The sequence below is a fragment of the Rhinopithecus bieti genome, unplaced genomic scaffold (genome assembly GCF_001698545.2).
Source record: "Rhinopithecus bieti isolate Rb0 unplaced genomic scaffold, ASM169854v2 scaffold_5626, whole genome shotgun sequence".
Taxonomy (NCBI): domain Eukaryota; kingdom Metazoa; phylum Chordata; class Mammalia; order Primates; family Cercopithecidae; genus Rhinopithecus; species Rhinopithecus bieti.
In genome coordinates, this window is record NW_016805666.1 from 3810556 (window position 1) to 3817066 (window position 6511).

General features: G+C 37.7%; 1 pseudogene; it reads left to right on the forward strand.

The window, feature by feature from the left end:
• The first annotated feature begins 937 nt into the window (after nt 1-937).
• The window catches only part of LOC108530428 (nicotinamide/nicotinic acid mononucleotide adenylyltransferase 1 pseudogene), a 10500-nt pseudogene continuing 4926 nt past the window's right edge, over nt 938-6511 (forward strand).

The following is a 6511-nucleotide window of genomic DNA, read 5'->3' on the forward strand; positions in this document are numbered from 1 at the left end:
ATCCAACTTCAGAGCACCTAAATACATAAAGCAAATATTAACAACTTAAGGGAGAAGTAGATAGCAATACAATAGTAGAAGACTTCAGTACCCCGCTGTCAACAATGGATAAGTTATTTACTCAGAAAATCAGCAATGAAAAAGCAGACTTGAATAACACAATAGATCAACTGTCCTAACTGACAAATACAAAACGTTACATCCAATAGCAGCAGAGTAAACATTCTTCTTAAGTTTACATGGAACATTCTCCAGGATAGATAATATGTTAGGCCACAAAACAAGTCTTAACAAATTTAGGAAGATTGAAATCATATCAAGTATCTTTTCCAACCGCAATGTTATGAAACTAAAAATCAATAACAGGAGGAACTTTGGAAAATTAAAACATATGTGGAAATTAAATATACTCCTCAATAACCAAATTACTTATTCTGGTTCAGAGAAGAAATCAAAAGGCAGTGAAAACAGACACACAACACATCAAAACTTATGGAATAGAGCAAAAAACTTCATTCCCTGTGGGGGAAATTTACAGTGATAAATGTCTATGTCACAAAAAAGAAAGGTAGAAAGAAAGAAAGAAAGGAACAACCTTACTTTATACTCAAGAAACTAGAAAAATAGGGAAAACATAAATCTAAAATTGACAAGAAGAAAGAAGTAAAAATTAGAGCAGAAGTAAAGGAAACAGAGATTAGAAAAACAACTTAGTCTCCAGGAACACTTAGGCTGGTGGTCAGTGAGGGTGTTAATTACAATTTGGATATAAAACCATTTTCCTAGCCCACCTTAGAGAAGACTGTTGCCACACTAGTTGAAATGGTTCCAATAGCCTCCCTTGCAAGACACTTCAGATTCAAACAATTTTCTTTGTAAAAACAGTAAGGGAGGTGTCACAGTTTTCCATTCAGAGCAACAACTTTAAGTTCTTGCCATGGAAAATTCGGAGAAGACAGAAGTGGTTCTCTTTGCTTGTGGTTCCTTTAATTCTATCACCAACATGCACCTCAGGTTGTTGGAGCTGGCCAAGGACTACATGAATGGAATAGGAAGATATAGAGTTGTCAAAGGCATAATCTCTCTTGTTGGCGATGCATACAAGAAGAAAGGACTCATTCCTGCCCATCACCAGGTCATCATGGCAGAACTTGCCACCCAGAATTCCAAATGGGTAGAAGTTGATACAAGGGAAAGTCTTCAGAAGGAGTGGATAGAGACTGTTAAGGTGCTAAGGCACCATAAAGAGAAACTGAAGGCCAGTAACTGTGATCACCAGCAGAAATCACCTTCTCTAGGAAGGCCCAGATGAAAGAGGAAGTGGACTGAACAAAGGCAAGATTCTGATCAAAAGGAATCCCCTAGAGCCAAAGATGAAAGGTGCGCCAAAGGTCCATCTGCTGTGTGAGGGTAGATTTCTTGGAGTCTTTGGTGTTCCCAGTTTGTGGAAGAGTGAAGATATCATCCAAATCATGGCAGATTATGAGCTCATATGTATTACTTGATATATATTAACACGGGAAATTCAGATTAAATTGGAAATGATGCTCAGAAATTCATCTATGAAACTGATGTGTTGTGGAAACCCAGAGCAACATTCATATGGTAAATGAATGGATGACGAAGGACATCTCATTCACAAATCTGGAGAGTCCTCAGAAGGGACCAGAGCATTTGCTAGTTGGCACCAGATCTTGTCCAATAATACACTGGAAAGCACAATTTGTACAGCTCTGAGAGTGAAGCCAGGAATGTTGGGATCATCCTGCCCCTTTGCAGAGAAACACTGCAGAAGCTAAGGCATAGGAATTCTACAGCATGATGTTTTGGACTTCCCTTTTGGGGATTTGAAACAATCTGGGTATTGGTAACGGGGGCAAGCAATTGTGATCCGTAGCATAAAATAAAGCTTAAAAGTTTAGTAAAAATCAGTAGTAAGTTAAAATCAGGATTTATTTTTATTAGAAGTTGCTAAGATGAATGTTTTCCACATGTTTTGGTTTTTTTTTTAGAATGTACAAATCTCTTTATCTTTAAACCAAGAGATTAGCAGCACACTAAAACCAGAAGAATTTTCAGTGAAACTAGCTAGAAATAAGAAGTAAAAAAGTACATTCAACTCTACCACATAAAAGAAACAGAGTGTGAAAAGCAAAAGTTCATTTAAAATTCTAACTTTGGTTATGAAGGGAATTGACATTTTCTGGCTGCCTGTTGCTGGGTAATCAAGAGCCAGGATAGACAAAGGAAGAAACTCTTACAGTGGTGATCTTGTAAAATGCACCATTGATAAATCATCCCCAGTTATGCAAAATAATGATTGTGAATTTGCCTGGCAGAAACATTGCACCAATAGAGAGTTTTCTGTGGTACACATCAGAATGGTCGAATAAACTTTGGCAAGACTTAACTGCCTAGAGCTCCACCTTTGGAGGCAGGGAGTGAGGTCCAAGCCCTTGTATGTTTAGAAAGGTATGTAGATATTTCTGATGCCCACCAGAGATAGAGAGTTGCTGCCTTACAGGTTACACACATTCGTTTAGCCTTTTGTGAATCATGTTCTGGCCCTGGCCATCTGCCACCTCTTTATCTTCAGAAACAACTTCAGAGATAACATCATGCTGCCTTGAAATGAGAAAATCACAGAGAATGAGGGGTCTCATTCAAGGAATTTATAAGTCTGAATGCTCTCAGCCTTTATTGATAGTTTAATCAAAAGATCTGAGTGGGGCACAGTGGTACATGCTCTGTAATCCCATCTACTTGAGATGCTGTGGCCGGAGGGTCTCTTGAGCCCAGGACTTTGAGACCAGCTTGGGAGAAACAGGGAGAGTTCATCTTAAAAAAAACTCTGGAGTTTCTGAAGAGCCCTGCTCTTTCTCTGTTCCAGCCCACTGTGCACCTGCCATTTGTGAATTTAAGCAGAAAAGGGATCTGTTTTCTTATACTTTTCCTCTTCTTGCCCTTTTGTATGAAGTTTAACTAAAAGTAGTACTCTCAAATCATTAGTCATAGCTGTATGATAAAAACTGGGTAAAATTTCATGGAAGTTCTACCAATTGGGAAAATGAAAGACTAGAAATAGCTTTTTGTAAAATAGTTTCAGGGTTTGTGAAAATAGTTCTGCAACAGAAACAGGACTAAAATTAAATTTCTAATGAAAATAGAATAATTTGCTTTTTTGTAATTTCTATTTCTTACCTATACCACCCCAGATTAAGGGTTTGGGTTAGGGCAGAAGAAAAACATAGAAGTGTGCAATTGCATAGTCAGACCTGAATCTACAGTTTAAAAAAGGAAAATGTTAAATAAGGTTAAGCAAATGTTTATGCTATAGCTCCCAGCTTATTCCCACTAAAGCCATCGGGCCAACTCCCAAAGACAGGGAAGGCGAAAAGCCCCACACCTACAGCTTTCATTATCCATCTGCCGAGTGAATGAAAGATTGGAATCTCAAATCCTAGAGATGCGAGTCATTTTTCTACTCCTTAGCATTTTGGAATGTAAGAAGTTGAAGCAGCACTGAAAAATAACAATTGAGCAAGATGAAGCTATCATAACTGAGCTTTAGTTTCTTCTGGGCAACTTCTAGATCATCTGAAACTTCTTTCATACTGTCATGCCTTCCTGCTTAGAAGTGCCCGGGCTCTGCTCACCTGTGACAGCACTGACCTCAGAACCTCACTGGATGAGGCACGTGCAGGAGGCCCGGTAATGGAGAAATGGAGCAACAACATTATACAAAGAACAAGTTGCTTGGCTTTTTCTCCCAGTTCTGAGAATGCTGCTGAGGCTGCCACATAATAGTACAATTCTGGGTGTCCTCCTGCACAGAACTTCCCCTTTGAATATGGAAATAAGAACAATGAACTTCGTAGGAGAATCAATATTGATAACTGTTGTGACTTTCTTTAGGAAGAAGAAAATATGTCATTGTTTATCCCCTACTTCATCATCTACGTAATTTGCTTTTGCAGTGTGAATTTAGAGGAAATATGTGATGCTGGTATTGTGTTTTGTTTGTTTGTTTGATGCTGGGGGTTTTATTTGTTGTATACTTTACTTTGTATATTGTGTAATTTGAACACAACAAACAAAGATGCAGGAAAAGTCCTTTATTGGCAGCTTCAAAAACAATTTAAAAATCAACAAAACTGAGTTGGTTTCTTTTGAAATAAACAAAACTACCAAACCTTTAGCTAGACTAACCAAGAAAGAAGAGAGAAGCCTTGAATAAATGAAACTGAAAATGAAAGAGAAGATGTTACAACTGATACCTCAGAAATACAAAGGATCATAAGTGACTATTGTGAACAATTATACTCCTAGTTTCTAGAGAGCAAAGTAGTAGCGATGTCTTTATTAACTACGACTAAATGTTCAATTACCCCATATGGTAAGATACTTGAAAAAAGGATCATTGTGCGTTAATTGTTCTTGGCCAGAATATCAGGTGATGGAGAATAGTAATATCATCTTAAGAGAGTTGACGGCAGTAAGAAAAAGATATTAACAAATGTTATTAAGATAACATTATAATTTTTGATTTTACTACCATTTATAGTTTCAATGGCTGTCATTTTAAAATGTGTTTATATCTACAGCTGAGGCAACATATGTATTTGGAAAGCAGAATACCATGCTTAGAAGTTAATAATGCAAAATTAGTCACTTACTAGCTCAGTGACATCTGATGACTCAATTTAACCTCATTGTGCCTTGGTTTTCTCATGCATAAAGGGGAAAATAATAATGGTGCCTTTATCTTATGGAGATAAAGTAATGTTTTATGGCGTTAATACCAATAAAAATCTTAGAAGTGTGCCTGGCATATAGTAAATGTTACATATACATTAGTTCTAATTATTTGTAGAGAGAACATTAGTATTCTGGTCTGAGCTCTGTTACTCTCTGATTATCTGTAATCTTGGGCAATATATTCTGATCTCTGAGCAGGCTCCATTTTCTTCTGTAATAGGTGCATACTATTTCTTTATAATGTTTTAATGAGAAAATGGATACAAAACTATACATAAAAAATTCCACATTATTTAAAAATTTATTTATTGCATAGTATAAAAAGAATATGTGATCTCCGGTTACATCCATGTTGTTTCATATGACTGGATCTCATTTTTTTTATGGCTAAATAGCACTCCATTGTGTATATATAACACATTTTCTTTATCCAGTCATTTGTTGATGGACACATAGGTTGCTTCCAAATCTTGACTATTATAAACAGTGCTGCAACAAACATAAGAGTGCAGATACCTCTTTGATATACTCATACTGATTTCCTTTCTTTTGAGGATATATATACCCATATATATATAATGCAGTGGGATTGCTGCATTGTAATTATGCTAAGTGAAATAAGCCGGACACAGAAGGCAAACACTTCATGTTCTCACTTATTTGTAGGAGCTAAAAATCAAAACAATTGAACTCATGGACATAGAGAGTGGAAGGATGATTATCAGAGGCTGGGAAGGGTAATGGGGGTGTGGGGGAGGTGGGAATGGTTAATGAATAAATAAAATAGAAAAAATGAGTAAGACCTAGTATTTGATAGCACTACAGGCTGACTATAGTCAGTAATCACTTAATTGTATACTTTTAAGAGCGTAACTGGATTGTTTTTAACTCAAAGGATAAATGCTTGAGGGGGTGGCTACCCCATTCTCCATGCTGTGCTTATTTCACATTTCTTACCTGTAACAAAACATCTCAGGTACCCCATAAATATATATACATCTACTATGTACCTACAGAAACCAAAAAAATAAAGAAATAAATAAAAAGAATGTGTGAAAATTATGGAGAAGAACAACAAAAAGAACACTCTAACATATAGAGAACAGACCAAAGATGATATAGTCTTGATTGATAGTTTGAGATAGTTTTTAATACCATTCCACCAACCATTTTTTACTTCCTTCTTTCTTTCTTTCCTCTCTTCCTTCTGCCCTCCCTCCCTTCTTTCTCTCCTTCCTCTTTTCTTCCTCAGTATATTCAATCATTTATCACACATTTGCTGAGAAACTATACTCTAACAGGCCCAGTGCTAGCTACAAAAGCATTCTCCACACGTGGGAGAGTTCAGGCAGATAGTAAAGAACCAGTCACACTGAACATCCATGGATGAGTGGGTAACACAGCTAATTTAATCTTCAGATTTGAAGTTTCACAAATTAGTGACCTCAGGATAATTTGTGTGGCTTTTAAAAAATGCAAATTTCAGGCCGGGCGCGGTGGCTCAAGCCTGTAATCCCAGCACTTTGGGAGGCCGAGACAGGCGGATCACGAGGTCAGGAGATCGAGACCATCCTGGCTAACACGGTGAAACCCCGTCTCTACTAAAAACTACAAAAAACTAGCCGGGCGACGTGGCGGCGCCTGTAGTCCCAGCTACCCGGGAGGCTGAGGCAGGAGAATGGCGTGAACCCGGGAGGCGGAGCTTGCAGTGAGCTGAGATCCGGCCACTGCACTCCAGCCTGGGCGACAGAGC